The sequence below is a fragment of the Ovis canadensis genome, chromosome 1, assembly GCF_042477335.2.
Source record: "Ovis canadensis isolate MfBH-ARS-UI-01 breed Bighorn chromosome 1, ARS-UI_OviCan_v2, whole genome shotgun sequence".
In the NCBI taxonomy this organism is placed as follows: domain Eukaryota; kingdom Metazoa; phylum Chordata; class Mammalia; order Artiodactyla; family Bovidae; genus Ovis; species Ovis canadensis.
The window spans coordinates 270,461,375-270,482,754 of NC_091245.1; positions in this window are offsets into that span (position 1 = coordinate 270,461,375).

The window sequence follows — 21,380 nt, forward strand, 5'->3', positions numbered from 1 at the left end:
CCCCCCTCCCCCCCACGATGAAAGGTGAAAACATGACTAAGTAGAAATACTCCACGAAACCAAAATAATGCAAGAACAGAGGGAAAATGATTATCGAAACAAGTAGGATAAGTAGAAAGCAAATAGTAGGAGGCAAATTTTGCCTCAAATATATTACTATTTACAAGACCACAGTTATTGTAAACTATGTTCTCAGTTACTGACAATAAAACTAATTTTGAAGTCACGCTATATGTTAAACCACTTGACATTCAGTAGCTCATTTAATCCTCATAGCATCCGTGTGTTGTAAGTATTACTATTTAGTAAGTATTGCTGTTTATCCCCACTTTTAAAATAAGTTAATTCAGGAACAGAGGAGGTGAATAACTGGCCCAAGTGTGTCCAGCAGGGAGAGGACGGAGCTGGGTTTGAACACGTGTGTTTAGCTCCAAGCTGGTGTTTTTGGCCTCAGTGCTGTGCTGTGTGACCCTACTCCTCATGTGCTAGCGCTGAGAAAGTTCCAGCTTATTGGGCATGAAAGAAAAAAAAAAATTGTTTGGGATTTTAGGGATTTCTCCTGAATTAGGTAATGAAGCCACTACTAAAACTTAAAATGGAAGGCCACATTGAAAGTTTGGTTGCCGTTTCTATGAAGAGCCTTAAGCAATTTCATTTTCTGATGCATCATTTGCACATCTAGAAAATCGGCCCAAAGACGAAGTGAAGGAAAAGATGGGTAGAAAGACATGTTTGCGGGAACCTTACCTGTGACAGAGAAAAGGTGAAACAGTGTGACTATGTCATTAATATGTTTAACGGATGAGCAAGTATGTGACCATTGAAAGAGTATTGATAAATAAAAGCATATGTGTATTAGGGTTAGACTTTTATGCATATGCGCTTTTATTTATCAAATTTATTTTTATAGACATGAATTTACTCTTATTATATACATAGAAATTATACACATACATACAATTGATATAAACATACACACATACAATTTATATAAATATAATAACAAGCTACTATATTAAATGATGGGGAAAAGAAACAAGGTAGCATATGCTAGAATCATCACAAGTGTATACAATCCCCCTTTCCATGCTTCTTGACAAAAATGCCCATGGCGGGGGGTAAGTGGTAAGAAACTATTCAAAAGAGAATAAAATCTTGAATCAAATATGCTAAAATGTTAGTAATATGCATGTCTGGATTGTAGAATTGGATACATATTTGTTCCTCTCTTTGTATTTTCTGTTTCTCCTTGGGGCTCACATTATAAGTAATTCATTAATTAATTCATATGTGAATTCATTTACACAAAATATGGTTGTCTGAAGTGCGCATCTTGTCTAATGAGGGGGCACTGCACTCTCCTTGAGCAGATTAGGAAAGGATACATTAACCAAGGAGGGCAGAGCTCCTGATGGGAAGTCGCCTTGTTTTCATGCATGGAAACAGCACGAACGTCAAGTGGTTTGGATGTATTCATCTTGAACTCTTTGCCCTTGGCATGGAGGGAATGGGCTGTAAGACCACCTGGCTTCTGGATGGTGATGCCAGACAGCCGCCAGAGCCAGCTGCTCTAAGGGAAGAGCCTGGGCATGCCTCTAAGATAGCATGAGAGGGGAGGGAAGAGGATGCTTTGTTGCTGTTCAGTCCCTCAGTTGTGTGCAATTCTTTGAGACCCCAAGGACTGCAGCATGCTAGGTCTCCCTGTCCATCACCAACTCCTGGAGTTTGCTCAGACTCATGTCCATTGAGTCAGTGATGCCATCCAACTTTTTAATCCTCTGTCATCCCCTTCTTCTCTTGCCTTCAATCTTTCCCAGCATCAGGGTCTTTTCTAATGAATCAGCTCTTCACATCAGGTGGCCAAAGTATTGGAGTTTCACTTCAACATCAGTCATTCCAATGAATATTCAGGGTTGATTTCCTTTAGTATGACTGGTTAGCTCTCCCTGCAGTCCAAGGGACTCTCAAGAGCCTTCTCCAACACCACAGTTCAAAAGCATCAATTCTTCAGGCTCAGCCTTCTTTATGGTTCAACTCTCACATCCACACATGACTACTGGAAAAAAGCAAATAATGAAACAACTTGTGTGAGTCCCCTGCTCTCTCTGCAACTTTAAGTGACACTCTTGTAAGTTCATCAATGCGTCCATCAATGATCTTTAATAAGTAATATTGTTAAGTAACATTGAGTGTCAGTTACATGGAAGTACTATGCTGGGGACCCAGAGGGGCTAAAATAACTTGTGGAAGAGATTTAGATTTTTGTCCCCGAAGCCAATCATTTATGGAAAAGAAGACTTCACTCTCTCTCTCTCTGCCAGTCTCTCTTTTTTTTTTTTTTAAACCAAAGTCTGCCTCAGTTTCCCTGTCTATGGCGCACATATTTTTCAGATGTTTGGTGTTTGGTTATCCTGAGAAGCAGAGAGTCCAGTAAGTGTTTACTGTGTCCCTTTAAAGGTAGTTTCTCAAAGCATAGTTTATCCTAGGAAGGCATAAAGGGACGGTTGTTTCTATCTCAGAGTTTCTTTTCTTGGTCTCTATGGACCCTGAGAGAGTGAGGATCCTTATGAGATTGGTTACAACAAAAATTTGTCTTTATCTTTTTCTAATCTCTAACTCAAATGTGGCAGTTTCTTCAATCACAAATATACAGAACAAATGGCAGTAGTTAAAGGAAGGACGTACAATTTTCTCATCAATAGAAATCACAGATATTTTAAAATCACATTATAGTTATTGCAAATGTATTACAATATTGCATAAGCTCATCACCACCTTGAAATTATAGTTATTCAGCTTGGCAATGGGTCTTTTTTTTGCTGTTTAATTAGTTAATTAGCTAAAAAATTATTTTTGGCTGTCTCAGGTCTTCCTTGATGTGCAGGGGCTACTCTTCTTTGTGGTGGCTTCTCATTGAGGTTTCCTCTTGTCGAGAAGCGCAGGCTCTAGACTTCAGTAGTTGTGGCTTATGGGCTTAGCTGCTCTGAGGCCTGTGAATCTTCCTGGACCAGGGATCAAACCCCCGTCCCCTGCACTGGCAGTCAGATTCTTATCCACTGCACCACCAGGGAAGTCCAGGTCTTATTCTTTAATGTGTTGATAATGAAGCATAACTGATTCTATTATAATTAAAAAAAACTTGTTTGATAACTATTTTGAAATTAACTAGATTCTCTAGAGAAAACAGAATCAATACTAAGTGTGTACCTATATTATAGGAAGATTTACTATAAGGAATTAGCTCAGGCAATTATGTATGCTAAAACATCCCTAGATCTTCAGTCAGCAGGCTGGAGGCCCAGGTGAAGTCAGGTTTCCCTTTGAAAGTCAGAATCAATCACCCTAGCCAGCACAGTAACTCCCTTCTTTGCCTGTTTATTCAGAAGAATGAGGAATCCAAAGGGGCCTAGTGGCTGTCTAAACTTAACTCTCAATTCAATGGAATCACTGTTGTGTCTCCGGGTAGAAGCTCTGTGCCCTTTGGAGCTGAGACCTCTCGGCCGACAGAGCTTAAGGTCATGGGAACAGGAAGCAAAAGTTTTGCTAGTGGGTCACTAAGGGAAATAGTGGGTGGTACCAATCCCCTTTCCACCACTGATTCCTGGACCTGGGAGTCTTGGATCTGGGAGAAACAGCACCATATATTGCATTCTGATTCAGAGCATATGGAGCCTTCTGGAAAGCCTTACATCAGCCTGACCAGATATCAATGCCTAGCTGATGCTATTGAGTCTTCGAAAGACCATTCCGCTGTTCTATCAAGCCAGTTGCTTCAGGATACAGTTGCTTCAGAAATACAGTTAGAATTCCAGTGACTTCCATGAGATGGATCCGTTATTGCACTTCATCTACTGTGCAGTGAGAGCCTGGGTCAGAAGCGATGAGTGGAATACCATGGCAGTGGCCGAGGCATTCTGTATGTCCAGGAGTGGTAGTTTCGGCAGCAGCATTGCATGTAGGGTAAGCAAGTGCGTATTCAGAGTGTCTCTCCAGGAAGAGGAAAATGCTAACCCTCCGTGAAGGCAGGATCTAACGTCATCAGCCTGCCACCGGGAGGCTGGTGGTCATTCCTGGTAAAGGTGCCCTGTTGGGGGCCTTGACAGCTGGTAGATTGGGCACTCGGGGCAGGCATGGCCATGTGGACCTTGGTGACTGAAAGTCCTTGTGGCTGAGCCTATGAATTACCTCCAACCCAGCCACATGGCTTCTCTGTTCATGAGCCCGTTGGGCTGTGATGGCAGTGACTGGGGAAAACAGCCGACTGGTACCCACAGAACAGGCCATCCTATTTACTTGACTACTGAACCACATCTCTGCTGGGATATCCTTTTGGTGAGCATTCACATGGGACACAAATATCTTCACTTTTTTTTGCCCCATTCTGAGAGGTCTATCCACAGCCTCTCCCCCAAATTTCCTTGTCATCAGTTTTCCAATCACATACTTTTCTGGACTCTCCTGACAGACCACTGGCCCCAGCGCCTGAAACATACACAGTCACGCACCTGGCCATTTCCCTTCCAAGCAAAGCGCAGCCAAGGGCAGGACTCAACGTTCTTCCCATTGGAAGGCTTGCCCTCACTCTTGTCCTTCTTCAGGGATGTCCCCAAGGTCTGCAGGGCTGCAGCTGTCCACTTGCAAGTGATGCCTGCATATCACACAGAACCATCTATAAACCAGGCCCTAGTCTTTTCTTACCTTGTCAACGGGATTGCAGGGATCTCCTCTTGAGTCACAGGTGTGGCTGGGAGAGAGAAGGCAGAGTAGCAGGAGGCGGGGGCACCATGGGCATTCGAGTCATTTCTTTGTGTACCTTATTTATGTCTTCAGGGCCTGCTCAGTCCTGCTCACCTAAGTATCACTTCCACGTGACAACAGAGCATTGCTGTGCATGACCAGCTTTATGGTTTGTGGTCATGTGGTAACTTAGTGGCTCATGGTTAAGCATTCAGTCTCTGCTAAGGCCCTGGCTTCCCTGATAGCTCAGTTGGTAAAGAATCCACCCGCAATGCAGGAGACTCTGGTTCAGTTCCTGGGTTGGCAAGATCCCCTGGTGAAGAGATAGGTTACCTACTCCGGTATTCTTGCACTTCCCTTGTGGCTCAGCTGGTAAAGAATCCGCGGGCAATGCGGGAGACCTGGGTTTGATCCCTGGGTTGGGAAGATCTCCTGGAGAAGGGAAAGGCTACCCACTCCAGTCTTCTGGCCTGGAAAATTCCATGGACTTGATTTATCCTTTGCCTCAGAAGGGATATATCAATCTGACTTGCCCCAAAGTGACTAAAATTTGCTCAGTCGGGCCTGACTCTTTGCAACCCCATGGACTATACAGTCAATGGAATTCTCCAGGCTAGAATACTGGAGTGGGTAGCCTTACCTTTCTCCAGGGAATCTTCCCAACCCAGAGATCAAATCTAGGTCTCCCACATTGCAGGCAGATTCTTTATCAGCTGAGCCACAAGGGAAGCCCACTAGGTTTGCCCCACTAGATGCCTAGAAATTTCACTGAAGTCGAAGGACCCTGAGTTCTTGTTGGATTATTTCCCATACACTGACAAACGACTGTCTTACCAGTAAGTCCAGAGTAGTTGCTGCTTCTTGTTCGCTAAGTCCAATCAGCATAATGCTGCCAACATAATGACCAGTATAATAAATATCTTATAGACTAGAAAAGCAATCCAGCTCTCTGCAAACTAAATGATGACATGGGGTTAGAGAGTTGATGCACCCTTTGAGGTAAGATAGTAGAAGTGTATTGCTGGCTTTGCCAGCTTAAAAAAAACCTGTTTCTACTGGCCTTTATTAATATATTTCAAGAAAAAAGCATTTTTCAGATTAACAGATGCTTGCTAGGTACCAGGTTATCTGTTAGTTTCTCAAACAATGAAACCACAGCTGGCATTGCAGCTGTATTGGAGTCACCACCTGGTGAAGCTTCCAATAATCCATTGTCATTGTCCAAGATCCATCTGCTTTTGGCACAGGCCAAATCAGCAAGTTGAATGGGAATGTTATGGGAATCACCATCCGTGTGTCTTTCAAGTTTATGTGGTCTCTAGCTGGTTTTAGAAAAGGCAGAGGAACCACAGATCAAATTGCCAACATCCGCTGGATCATGGAAAAAGCAAGAGAGTTCCAGAAAAACATCTATTTCTGCTTTATTGACTATGCCAAAGCCTTTGACTGTGTGCATCACAATATACTGTGGAAAATTCTGAAAGAGATGGGAATACCAGACCACTTGACCTGCCTCTTGAGAAATCTGGATGCAGCTCAGGAAGCAACAGTTCGAACTGGACATGGACCAACAGACTGGTTCCAAATAGGAAAAGGAGTACATCAAGGCTGTATATTGTCACCCTGCTTACTTAACTTCTATGCAGAGTACATCATGAGAAACGCTGGACTGGAAGGAACAAGCTGGAATCAAGATTGCCGGGAGAAATATCAATAACCTCAGATATGTAGATGACAGCACCCTTATGGCAGAAAGTGAAGAGGAACTAAAAAGACTCTTGATGAAATTGAAAGAGGAGAGTGAAAAAGTTGGATTAAAGCTCAACATTCAGAAAATGAAGATCATGGCATCCGGTCCCATCACTTCATGGGAAATAGACTGGGAAACAGTGGAAACAGTGTCAGACTTTTTTTTTGGGGAGGGGGGCTCCAAAATCACTGCAGATGGTGACTGCAGCCATGAAATTAAAAGACGCTTACTCCTTGGAAGAAAAGTTATGACCAACCTAGATAGTATATTCAAAAGCAGAGACATTACTTTGCCGACTAAGGTCCGTCTAGTCAAGGCTATGGTTTTTCCTGTGGTCATGTATGGATGTGAGAGTTGGACTGTGAAGAAGGCTGAGTGCTGAAGAATTGATGCTTTTGAACTGTGGTGTTGGAGAAGACTCTTGAGAGTCCGTTGGACTGCAAGGAGATCCAACCAGTCCATTCTGAAGGAGGTCAACCCTGGGATTTCTTTGGAAGGAATGATGCTAAAGCTGAAGCTCCAGTACTTTGGCCACCTCATGTGAAGAGTTGACTCATTGGAAAAGAGCCTGATGCTGCGAGGTATTGGGGGCAGGAGAAGAAGGGGATGACTGAGGATGAGATGGCTGGATGGCATTATGGACTCGATGGACATAAGTCTGAGTGAACTCCGGGAGTTGGTGCTGGACAGGGAGGCCTGGCGTGCTGCGATTCATAGGGTTGCAAAGAGTCAGACATGACTGAGCAACTGAACTGAACTGAGGAATCTAGCATTGTCTGTCCTGAAAATAAAAGAGTCCTCTGGCTATTTATTGATGTCCTTTTAAAGGTAGCTTCTCAAAGTTTATTTATCCGTGAAGAAGTCAAAGCAAACTAGTCTCTCTGCATCTCTAGAATTTTTCTATGGTTAGCATTTTTGTGACCTAGGTTATAATACATCTTTACTTTTACTAATCTCTCACTCTATAAATAGAGTATTTCCTTTAATCATGAAATACTTAAGATTTTCTCACCAATAGAAATCATAGATATTTTCACACTGCATTATAGCTGTTATAAATGTATCAAAATATTGTGTATGCTCATCACTACTCTGAAATTTAAAAAATTCATCTTGATATTTAATGAGTTAATAAAGAAGCATAATAGTTACTATTTCCTGTTATTTTTAAAAACCATTTTGATAACTATCTTTATCTTTCAACATGGTTGCTTTGGACAGAGTAAAACCTTGATACAATACTGAGTGCCTTATGTCCCTGATCCCCTTCATAGCTTATTTGGTGTCAGGAAACATCTGTATTTTCTGTCTGTGTAGACAATCTGTAATAATCTTCCATGACACTGATGATACTATTTTATTTTTGTTTTTCCTCTCACTCAGCCATTTCCCAAGTTATTTTGGACCTGAGGCACACAGTTTCTATGGAAATATATATCTTCTTGTTTCTACTCCCCTAAGTGTTCCTTTGAATCTAGTTCAATTGAAAGAATTATGCCCTCTGTTGTTGCATTCCAAACACGAGCCTCAGAGTTTTAGGAATGGCAAAATGAGAAAGAGCTTTCCATCAGAGATAATCACAGAAGATATTTATTCATAGTTCCTTCATTCAGCTAGTGTTTTACAGAGACCAAATTGGATGTCAAGAATAATCCCAGGTTATTTAGAGCTTCAAGGATAGCTATGGCATGGTTGCAATGGTAAAAAAGCTTAATTGAGCAAGATAGACAAGCAGGCAAAAGGCTTTAGGCACATAGACCATGGAGCTGGGGACTCTGACTGTGCAAGAGAAGATGGCTTTGTGAGTGAAGGGATAGATTCAGTCTGTAAAAATGAAAAATCAGAAAGAGAAATTTAGGAAACAATCCTATTCACCAATTTCAACAAAAAGAGTAAAATACTTCAGAATAAACTTACCTAAAGAGATAAAAGAGCTGTGTGCAGAAAACTATAAGACAATGATGAAAGAAATTAAAGACAACACACACAGATGGAGAGATATACCATGTTCTTGGATTAGAAGACTCAATATTGTGAAAATGACTATATTACCCAAAGTAATATGTGGATCCAATGAAAACTTCATTAAACTACCACTGGTATATTTCACAGAACTAGAACAAATAATTTCACAATTTGTATGGAAACACTGAAGACCCTGGATAGTCAAAGCAATCTCGAGAAAGAAGAACGGAGCTGGAGGAATCAACCTCCCTGACTTCAGACTACTACCAAGCTAGTTATCAAGACAGTATGGCACTGGCATAAAAATAGAAATATAGACAATGGAACAAGATAGAAAGCCCTGAGATAAATCCACACACCTATGGGCCCCTTATCTTTGACAAAGGAGGCAAAAATATACAATGGAGATAAGGCAGTCTCTTCAATAAGTGGTGCTGGGAAAACTGGACAGCTATGCATAAAAGAATGAAATTAGAACACTTCCTAACAGCACACACAAAAATAAACTCAAAATGAACTAAAGACCTAAACATAAGACCAGAAACTATAAAACTCTTAAAGGAAAACATAGGCAGAACCCTTTGACATAAACCACAGCAAGACCCTCTATGACCCACCTCCTAGAGTAATGGAAATAAAAACAAAATAAACAAATGGGACCTAATTAAACTTAAAAGGTTTTGCACAATGAAGGAAACTATAATCAAGGTGAAAAGACAATCCTCAGAATGGGGGAAAATAATAGTAAATGAAACAACTTACAAAGAGCTAATCTCTAAAATATACAAGGAGCTCATGAAGCTCAATACCAAAAACCAGACAACTCAGTCAAAAATTGGGCAGAAGACTTACACAGACATTTCTCCAAAGAAGACACAGAGATGGCTAATAAACACATGAAAGAATGCTCAATATCGCTCATTATTAGAGAAATGAACATCAAAACTACAATTCGGTATCAACTCACACCTTTCAGAATGGCCATCATCAAAAAGTCTACAAACAATAAATGTTGGAGAGAGTGTGGAGAAAAGGGAACCCTCTTTCACTGTTGGTGGGAATGCAAATGGATACAGTCACTATGGAGAACAGTATGGAGAGTTCTTAAAAAATTAGGAATAAAACTACCATATGGCCCAGCATTTCCACTGCTGGGTGTATACCCTAAAGAACTGTAATTTTAAAAGGCACATGTGCTCCAATATTCATTGCCTCACTGTTTACAATTGCTAGGACCTGGAAGCAACCTAGATGTCCATTGACAGATGAGTGGATAAAGAAGTGGTGTTACATACACACAGTGGAATATGGTTGGTCTTCCGTGACAACATAAAGGGGTGGGATGGGGAGGGAGTTCAGATGGAGTTTTAAGAGGGAGGGTATATATGTAGACCTATGGCAGAGGCTGATTCATGTCGATAGATGGCAGAAACCAGCACAATATTGTAAACAATTATCCTCCAATTAAAATAAAATTTTCAAAAAAAGAGTGTGGTTTGCATAGTAGAGAAGGGACAAAGGAGAAGGGTTGACGGTGAAAGGCTGGATTGCCGGTGGAGCCACTACAGTCAGAAGAAGCGAAAGAGGTAAAGGAACACAGATTTTAGGGAGCATAATTGGTGTCTGTCGGAGAAGGTAATGGCACCCCACTCCAGTACTCTTGCCTGGAAAGTCCCATGGACGGAGGAGCCTGGTGGGCTGCAGCCCATGGCATCGCTAAGAGTCGGAAACAACAGAGACTTCACTTTCACTTTTCACTTTCATGCATTGGAGACAGAAATGGCAACCCACTCCAGTGTTCTTGCCTGGAGAATCCCAGGGACGGGGGAGCCTGGCGGGCTGCCGTCTATGGGGTCGCACAGAGTCGGACACGACTGAAGTGACTTAGCAGCAGCAGCAGCAGTAGCAATTGGCCTGGAACATAGCTATCTGGATGGGAAAAGGGGAGAAGATGTTACTGGAAAGGCACCATGTATGGAAACTGAACTTGGGGTTTCTCAACAGGTTAATTGAACGCTGTTAATAACTTTTTAGTTTAATTTTTTTACTGGACTATAGTTGATTTACAATGTTCGTTTGCTAGTTTCTGCTGTACAGGAAAGCGAGTCAGTTGTACATATATGTATATCCATTCCTTTTTAGATTCTACTCCCATACAGGTCATTAGAGTGTATTGAAAAAAGTTCCTTGTGCTATAAAGTAGGTTCTTATTCATTTTCCACTTTTTTACATAGCAGTGTTAATAACTTTCAAGTAGGAAGATAGCACTGTCAGATGTAAGCATCAGAAAACTGACTCAGGAGAGGACACATTGAAGGCAGACAGTGGTGTCCAAAAGACCCTGTGAACCATCTGAAGAAAAAGAGCAAAGAGCCAAAGGTGTCTTTCTGGCTTAGTTGAGAGCTGTGGTGGTGATATCCTTCACTGGGGAAAGGTCAAGTTAGGGGCAGAAAGCAAAGTTCTGGAGCTCGTGAGCGATATTGAGAGTCTGGGAAAATGAACGTATGAGTCATCTGCATGGAAGTGATAGTTAAAGCTCTGGGAACAAACGCGCCTTCCTAGGCGGGTGTCTAGACTTGAGATGTGAAGAGCTTTGAGTACAAAACCCCGGGGAGCACTAACGTGAAAGAGTGGAGCCAAGAAAGATGAGTCAGGGAAGTGAAGCGAAGGACAGGAGTCAGAGGCTCCTTTGGAGAATCTGGAAGCACCATACGAGGCAGATGCAGGCTTGGGGGGTGGGTGGGGAGGATCTCAGTAAGGATTTCCAAAGTAGCCACCAAGACTGAGATCAAAGATGAATGTCCCAGAGGTGCAGTGGCATTATCCACATAAGGATGACATCTGGGGGAGGAGGGCTTGCAGTAGTCTACTACAGCTCACAAGCATAGGCCACAGACCAGGGGGCAGGAACAACAGAAGTTTATTTCCTCTCCATTCTGAAGGCTGGAGTCCAACATCAAGGTGCCGTCAGATCTGGTCTCTGCTGAGGTCTCTCTTTGGTATGCAGACAGCCGCCTTCTAGTTGTGGCCTCGCGTATCCTTTTCTTGGTGCATGGACCCTCTTGGTACCTTTTCCCCTTCTCATAAAAGCATCAGCCCTATTGGAATAGGCCCCCATTCTTGGGACTTCATTTAACCTTAATTGCCTCTTTAAATGTGTTGCCTCTTCATACAATCGCATTGAGCGTGAGGCTTCAGCAGACGAATTTGGAGAGGACACGGTTCAGAAGCTGTGGTGGGAAATGGTGACATGGGATGAACTTGAAAATACCCAGTATTTCAGAGTTATAGAGCAAATCACCATGGAGAAGGAAATGGCAAACCACTCCAGTATTCTTGCTTGGAGAATTCCATGGACAAAGGAGCCTGGACACAAACTCATGTCCACTGAGTCGATGGTGCCATCCAACCATCTCATCCTTTGTCACTCTCTTTTCCTCTTGCCCCCCATATTTCCCAGCATCAGGGTCTTTTCCAGTGAGTACCCCCTTAGGCTATGACATAGTTGAGCAAGAGAGGGGTCACACACCCAGGTACCATAAGTATGAATTCACTGGGTTGTGCCTGAACCAACCCAAAGCCTCAGCCTTGTACCACTGAGCTCTTAGGCTGCTAAGAAACTGCCTTTTCCAGATGCCTTTCCCCTAAGAAGCTGCTTTCTCTGGTCACTACCACTGCTGACTCAGCAACTCTGGAGTTGGTGCTTGGCAGCTAAGAAGGCCATTTCTTGCCATGGTCAGATGCTTGGGGACACTAATGATTATGAGGCACTCTCCCTTCCTAGGACAGATGTCCCACAAAAAGCGGTTCTGCCCCTGCTCTCACCTCCTTTTGAGCCACCCAAGTTGCTGCTGCCCACCAGCCAGAGGTCCTTTTGGAATGAAATTTACTGTGAGTTACTCTCAAGCTTAAAATGCTCCAACAGATTTCCATCACATTAGAATAAAGTCCAGTGGCTCAGATGGTACAGACTTTGCTTGCAATGCAGGAGACCTGGATTGGATCCCTGGGCCAGGAAGATCTCCTGGAGAAGGAAACGGCAACCCACTCCAGTATTCTTGCTTGGAGAGTTCCACAGACCGAGGAGCCTGGTGGGCTATAGTTCATGGGGTCACAAAGAGTTGGACACAACTGAGTGACTAACACTATCACTATCGAGGATCATTACCAATATCTATTCTTTTTTTTTTTTTTGCTAGAGTGTGAGATGTTACACACTAGCAAATGCTCAAAATTCTCCAAGCCAGGCTTCAACAGTACGTGAACCAAGAACTTCCACATGTTCAAACTGAATTTAGAAAAAGCAGAGGAACCAGAGATTGAATTGCCAATATCCGTTGGATCATAGAAAAAGCAGGAAAATTCCAGAAAAAACATCTACTTCTGCTTCCTTAACTGTGCTAAAGGTTTTGAGTGTGTGGATCACAACAAACTGTGGAAAATTCTTCAAGAGACGGTAATACCAGACCACCTGACCTGCCTCCTGAGAAATCTGTGTGCAGGTCAAGAACACTTAGAACATGGAACTACAGACTGGTTCCAAGTCGGAAAAGGAGTATGTCAAGGCTGTATACTGTCACCCTGCTTATTTAATTTATATGCAGAGTACATCATGAGAAATGCCAAATTGGATGAAGTACAAGCTAGAATCAAGATCGCCAGGAAAAATATCAATAATCTCAGATACGCAGATGACACCACCCTTATGGCAGAAAATGAAGAAGAACTAAAGAGCCTCTTGTTGAAAGTGAAAGAGGAGAGTGAAAAAGCTGGCTTAAAACTCAACCAAAAAATGAAGATCATGGCATTTGGTCCCATCACTTCATGGCAAATAGATGGGAAAACAATGGAAACAGTGACAGACTTTATTTGGGGGGCTTCAAAATCACTATATATGGTGACTGCAGCCATGAAATTAAGACACTTGCTCCTTGGAAGAAAAGCTATGACTAACCAAGAATGTATATTAAAAAGCAGAGATATTTGTGGACAAAGGCCCATCTAGTCAAAGCTATGGTTTTTCCAGTAGTCATGTATGGATGTGAGAGCTGGACCATAAAGAAAGTTGAACACTGAAGAAGAACTGATGCTTCTGAACTGTGGTGCTGGGGAAGTCTCTTGAGAGTCCCTTGGGCTGAAAGGAGATTAAACAGGAAATCAAATCCTAAATATTCATTGGAAGGACCAATACTGAAGCTCTAATACTTTAGCCACCTAGTGTGAAGAGCTGACTTATTAGAAAAGACCCTGATGCTGGGAAAGATTGAAGGCAGGAGGAGAAGGGGATGACAGAGGATGAGATGGTTGGATGGTATCACCAACTCAACGAACATGAGTTTGAACCAGCTCTAGGAGTTGGTGAAGGACAGGGAAGCCTGACGTGTTGCAGTCCATGGGGTCACAAAGCGTTGGGCATGACTGAGTGACTGAACGAAACTGAACTTATTCATTTTTTAAAAATTGGGATATAGTTGTTTTACAATATTTTAGTTTCTGCTGTACAGCCACATGAATCAGCTCTATGTACACATATACCCTCTCCCTCTTGACACCCACCCCACACCTCCCATCCTACCCCTCTAGGTCATCACAAAGCACAGAGCTGAGCTCCCTAGCTGAATACTGTAGCTTTCCCCTAGCATCTCTTTTACACGTGATAGTGTATATTGTGAAAAAGTGAAAGTTGCTCAGTCAGTCCGACTCTCTGAGACTCCATGCACTGTAGCCTGCCAGCCGTCTCAGTCCATGGAATTCTCTCGGCAAGAATACTGGAGTAGATCGTGTATATATACCAAGACTTATTCTTCCCATAACCTACAAGAGCGATTTTGCATGCACCCACACACACACACACACACACACACACACACACACACACCCCCGCCCAGTGCTGGGACATTTGGCAATGTCTGGGAACTTTAGGGTAGTCACAACTTTTGGAGGTGCTAACAGCATCTGCTGAGTAAAGCCTGGGGATAAGTTAAACATCCTGGTGTGGGTAGGCTCTGACCTCCCTCCTTCCACCATGACAAAGAACTCTGCAGCCCCAAAGGTGAACGGTGCTGAACCGGAGAGGCCCTCCAGGCCCCCAAGCTCTGGCCCTGTCTACGCTGTCCAGCTTTCTGGTATTCCTCTCGGTCACCCTTCTCCTGTAGAGTCATGGCTTTCCCAGATACGCCCGAGTCCTCCTAGGACACTTGCATTCAGTCCTCCTTCTGGTCTCTCTCCTGATTGTTTGCAGGGCTTGCCCCTTCCTAAGACTTTCTCTAATCTTAGGAGCTAAAGAATTTCCCATTCCCTTCTTTCTTCATAGCACTTCCACTCACGGACAGTTACAATGCTATTGACCTCTCTTCATGTGTCTTCCTTGTGTGAAGGTGACCGCTATGAGAGCATGGGCTTTGTCCCCTTTCCTGCCATGTATCCCATCCCCAAAGTAAGGGCCAGCACACAGTGGACACTCAATGAATCACTGTCAAAGGAGCTAAGGAAGGAATGGAGACCTGTCCTGAGAGGAAGAGAAGGTTCCAGAGGTCCCCTGCTGGATGTGTGATCCCCTCACTCTCTCAATACTCATCAAACAAAATCTCTTCCCTTTGAATTTGGGAGCTGCTTGGCTCCACGAGTGCCCAGCACCCACCCAACGTGATGAGAGAAAGTCAATGGAGTCAAAGGGTTAAAAGTCACGGAGATAAATGCCACGCATGGGCTTGCTTTGGTGAAATGACCTTCACTTCATTCTCCTCTTATTCTGGACTCTAGGTTTTTACAATAATGGGCTGGACAGGTTGACCAGCAACCTCAAATTCAAGTGCAGTTTCCAACACTGTTTGCATTGCGTCAAATAAACCACTTATTTGCATATAAGTGTGTGCACATTCACAGGCTTGTTGTCATAAGGGTCCAATTGTGAGTCACTCAGTCGTGTCCAACTCTTTGTGACCCCATGGACTGCAGCCTGCCAGGAGATTCTCCAGGCAAAAATACTAGAGTAGCTTCTCCAGGGGATCTTTCTGACCCAGGGATTGAATCGAGGTTTCCTGCATTGCTGGCAGATTCTTTACAGGCTGAGCCACCAGGAAAGTCCCCATAAGGGGCCAAGGTTCTCTTCTGATGGGTCAACCAATTAGTGTTGGTCAAATGGTTTCTATGAGAACATAGATTCAACTCAAACCAAAGTAAGTCTCTGAAGACTGAGAGTTGGGGCAGGAGAGTCAGCCAGAAACTCTTCAAAATGTTCTCTGACAACTTTATGTTCCTGAATAGGGAACTCTGGGAGTTCCATTAATTCACTGATGGTGGAAACACTTTATAGCATTGTGTGAAATAGTCTTCTGGAAAATAATTTCAGAACTCACTCATCTTCAGGACTCCTGATTTCCTGTCAACAGCAGTTTTTGCTTTTCTTTTTTCTCTCTCTCTCTTTTTTTTTTTTTTGATGAGAGCTCTCCCCAGGGAAAAAGTAAAAACAGCTTTTCCTGGAAGAGTTCCTGCTACCCTCATTTACCTTTTGCATAACAAAAGCCCAGACTATAATTCTGAATGGCTGTTTTGTGTAGTTGAACCAGGTGTCCTGCTTGGAGAGACTGAACATTAGAAGTCAAAGAAATGCCAATTTGCTCTGTTTCAAAACACTTTGTTTCAATTGCTGCCAAAGCCTCAGGGCAAAATGCTATAATCTATTTTCAGTTCCAGCTTTTTAGTTGGCTCAGCCTCTTTTTCTTTCTTTTTTTTTAAAACTTATTAACATGCCCAAGTGACTGTATCACTTATTAACCTTATTGATCTGGGAAGCCTTTTATTAACTACAAAAGACATTCATTATTTGAAATTAGTTCTAGTTAACTTCTTGGCAAGAGAACATCAAAAGTGTGAAAGAGGAAAACTAATTCATAAATAAGACAAACATCCTGGTTAAAATACATCAGCAATATATCTGTTTGTAGATTAAATAATCAGACAATAGTAAGTTACATTGAGAAAGGTATGGCCACCCAACTTGAAGAAGGATACTGACATGTTTGATGAGGGCATATTTTCAGTTTAAAGGGTCAGGGGGTCATTCTGTCACCATTGGAGTTCCATCACATCTGCAGGATCTGGTCTCTTTTTCTCCTGGCTGAACTACAGGGCAAAGAAGGATGCTAAAGCAAAGGCAATATATGGGTTGCTAGCTGCCAGAGACACGAAAGGTCCCAGGTGAATGCACAAGACTCATTCATTCAAATATTTTCTGAGCATGTGCTATGGGCTGGGCATCATTTTAGACTTTAAGTTTGCAAAATAAACATATATGTGTGCTAACAGAATGGTAAATGTCTGATACTCTGAGCTGGGATTTTCCCATAATTCTTAATCAGTATCTGGACCAGTTCATACATGATAGACTTGCAGTTTTTCTCTCCAAAATGTTAGTAGCTCAGTTGTGTCCAACTCTTTGTGACCCCAAGGACTGTAGCCAGCCAGGCCCCTCTGTCCATGGAATTCTCCAGGCAAGACTACTAGAATGGGTTGCTATTTTCCTCTTCAGGGGATCTTCCAGACTCAGGGACTGAACCCAGGTCTGCATTGCGGGAAGATTCTTTGCTGTCTGAGTCACTGATACTAAAGACCTGAGAAGTTAAGTTTAAGCAATGGAAAGAAATGGGACTTTCAAAGATATAGAGTCAAATTCTAACACTGAGATGGACAAGTGATTTTAAGTCTTTGAATCTCAGGATTTTTCTGTATAAAATAACTTGACCTCATCAAATCAGTATCATGGGCTACATAAGATAATGTACAGGCATTGCTGGCAGAAATGTAAAATGATACAGCTGCTACGGAAAACAATTTGGAGGGTTCTCAAAAAGTTAAAATTACCACATGATTCAGCAATTCCATGCTGATGTATATACCAAAAAAAAAAATTAAAAACAGGTATTCTAACAAATACATGTAAATGCATGTTCATAGCAGCGCTATTTACGATAGCCAACAGGTAAAAATAGCCCAAATGTCCATCAATGGATGGATAAATAAACAAATGATGATATCTACAGACAATGGAATATTATCCACCCCCCTACACAAAAAAAAGAATGAAGTACAGATACATGCTACAGATACAACATGGATCTACTTCAAAAACATCATGTTAAGTGAAAGAAGCCAGACACGAAAGATCACACATTGTATGATTTCGTGTGTGCGCTCAGTCTTGTCTGACTCTTTGTGACCCCATGAACTGTAGCCTGCCAGGCTTCTCTGTTCATGGGATTTCTTGAGCAAAAATACTGGAGTGGGTAGCCATTCTGTTTTCCAGGGGATCTTCCTGATGCAGGATCGAACTCAGGTCTCCTTCCTTGCAGGCAGATTCTTTACCATCTGAGCCACCAGGGAAAGCCCTGAAAAGCCAATACTGCTGTCGAAACATAAGTTGTAGGAAATGCTGAGCTCCCCCGCAGAGATTCAGAAATACTTTACAAAACTAAAGTACCGTCAAGGAGGAGATTAAAAAACTGCCCCCAAATATTGTCCACTGTCTGCAAAATTGTGACTGCTTCAAGAAACGCTAACTTTCAGAGACACTTCTACAAAAGACACTAGAGTGAGAGATGACTTAGGGAGGCTGTGGATGAGAGGTGGAAGAAGCCCTTGGACAGGAGGACCTGGAGGGAGTCTGGGCTCAGAACTCCTAGTAAGACTGGATTTATCCTGCATGAACTGAAGCGTCCTTGAGCTTCAGTTTTAATCTGTGAAACAAAGAAAGCAATACCGTCCTCATAGGGAATGTGAAAGAATTATACTCGAAGTGGAAAAATGCTTCACAATCTTTTGTTGTATGGAAAGCATGGACTGAATTCTTTAGACAATCACGCCACAAGAACATAAACTTACTTTATGATACTGCTGTACTGCTGTGTCATGTGTCAATATATTGAAGGACTTGAAATAATTTAAACATGGTGGATGAATGAATGAATGAAGCATTAACATGCCTAACTGGAAGGAGAGGTTCTGATCGGCCAATAAGCTCCTCAAAATCACCCCAATGCAAAAAAAAAAAAAAATCCCCCAATGAAGCACCCACCATTGGTTTCCCATCAGCATGCTTCCCTCATTAGAATCTCCAATTCATACACCATAGACCTGGATTAAAACCATTTCCTATGGTATGCATTTCTAGGCTTCTTACTGTCAGGACAGGACACATAATTTGGGGGACCCAGTGCAAAATCAAGACCCCTTTTTAAAAAGTTTTTAACCTCAAGACGCGGATCAAACCAGTCAATCCTGAAGGAAATCAATCCTGAATATGCATTGGAAGGTCTGATGCTGAAGCCGAAGCTCCAATATTTTGGCCAGCTGATGTGAAGAGTATTGGAAAAGACCCTGGAAATGAACACGCATTTACATGAATGCCATTATGAACATGCATTTACATGTATCATTGGAAAAGACTCTGATGCTGGGGAAGATTGAAGGCAGGAGAAGAAGGGGGCAACAGAGGATGAGATGTTTGGATGACATCACCAATGCAATGAACATGAACTTGGGGAAACTTTGGTAGACACTGAGGGACAGGGAGGCCTGGCATGCTACAGTCCATGGAGTCACAAAGAGTCGGACATGACTTGTAGATTGAACAACAAGAAACTGACAGGTGAGCATTCGTTGAAGTTGGGGGCTTTCTAAGCACAAAATATTGTTTGATGGTCCAGAGCACATGGTCATGAACCCCGCCCCACTTATTACCTACAAGTGAGATATTCAAATACCTTAGCACATTATATAAGGCTTCCATCCTCTCCCCCAGGGTCCCAAATACTTAGGATTTACCTCATGGCACTTAAGTCACATTTGTTTTACACCTGGGTATCCCCACAAGAAAGTGAGCTCCTTGAGTTCAGAGAACATGTCTTATTTCCTTCTGGGTTTCTAGCTCCCAGCCCAGTGTCCAGCATGTGAATGATTCCAAGTGAACATGGGAATGGCCATCTGCCTGGATTACAGCCACCCTGGACCATTCATTCTCTGATGTGGCTCTGGCTGGGACCTCTGAATCTTATCCTGTGCCTGTTCAGGTTTTGGCTTTGACTCTTGATCTTGCCCCCAGTTGATGGGACAGTAAGTCTTTTCTTGGACTCCTAGTACCTCTTTCCTCTCTCCTTTGATTCTGAGCTTCAGGGATGGTGCTAGCACTCAGACTCGTCATTCATATTTCTGAAGCAGCGTGACCCAGGGTGAAGTTTCTCTAAATCAGATTCCAACACAAGGGTTTGGGCCAAGAATTTTATCTGGGCCAAGAACTGATGCTGAAGCCAAAGCTCCAATAATTTGGCCACCAGATGTAAGAGCCGATTCACTGGACAAGACCCTGATGCTGGGAAAAATTGAAGGCAAAAAGAGGATGGGCTGGTTAGAGAGCATAACTGATTCACTGGACATGAATCTGAGCAAACTCTGGGAGACAGTGAAGGACAGGGAAGCCTGGTGTGCTGCAGTCCATGGGGTCGCAAAGAGTTGGACACGACTTAGCCACTGAACAGCAGCAACAGCATTTTATTTGCATGGTGAAAGACTGGGGAAGTGAGAAAGTGGAGGACACAAAGCCAAGACAAGATATCTTAATTAGTAGGTTCCATTATGGGCAACCTGAGCTCAAGCTGCTGGGGACCTTCTGAAAGTTGTGTTGAACCCAACTCTAAGTGGTCCTATCAGGGTTTTTTATTCACCACTGTTGCCTCTCCTTGATTGACAGTCACTCTGGGAACTTCCTGGCACATCAGCCTGTTTTGTATGTGGATGTGTATGCCCATGGTAGGAGGATGCTCTTAGCCAGGAGATGCAGGAAGCCATCAGCGTTGCTGCAGGTAGCGTCTGGGATAGGGGTGTGTGTATGTATGGTAGGAAAATGCGAGCCACTGGTGACTTCAGTTACATAGAGAAATGCTGTTAAACAATCCTCGGCAGAGATGTTCTGAGATGATCGTGAATTCCAGCTAGTGCATGCGTGGCAGAAGCTACAGCAGACAGTTTCTTAAGGCTGCTGTTACAAAGTCCCACAAACTGAGTAATACATCATCTCACAGCTTTGAGGTCAAGTCCACAGTCAAGGTGTCAGCAGGGCCATGATCCCTCTGAAGGCTCCAGAGGAGAACCAGTTCCAGTCTCTCAACTTCAGTTCAGTTCAGTCACTCAGTCCTGTCTGACTGTTTGTGATCCCATGTACTGTAGCATGCCAGGCTTCCCTGTCCATAAGCAACTCCTGGAGCTTGCTCAAACTCATGTCCATTGAGTCGGTGATGCCATCCAACCATTTCATCCTCTGTTGTCCCATTCTCCTCTTGCCCTCAATCTTTTCCAGCATCAGGGTTTTATTTTTTTTCCAAAGAGTCAGTTCGTTGCATCAGGTAGCCAAAGTATTGGAGTTTCAGCTTCAGCATCAGCCCTTCTGATGAATATTCAAGGTTGATTTCCTTTAGGATGGACTGGTTGGATCTCCTTGCGGTCCAAGGGACTCTCAAGAGTCTTTTCCAACACCACAGTTCAAAAGCATCAATTCTTTGACACTCAGCTTTCATTATAGTTCAACTCTCACATCCACACATGACTACTGGGAAAAACAAAGCTTCGACTAAATGGACCCTTGTTAGCAAAGTAATGTCTCTGCTTTTGAATATGCTATCTAGGTTGGTCATAACTTTTCTCCCAAGGAACAAGTGTTTTTTAATTTCATGGCTGCAGTCACCATCTGCAGTAATTTTGGAGCTCAAAAAAAATAAAGTCTCTCACTATTTCCATTTTTTTTTTCCCATCTATTTGCCATGAAGTGATGGGACCAGATGCCATGATCTTAGTTTTCTGAATGTTGAGTTAGTTTTAAGCCAACTTTTTCACTCTCCTCTTTCACTTTCATCAAGAGGCTTTTTAGTTCTTCTTCATT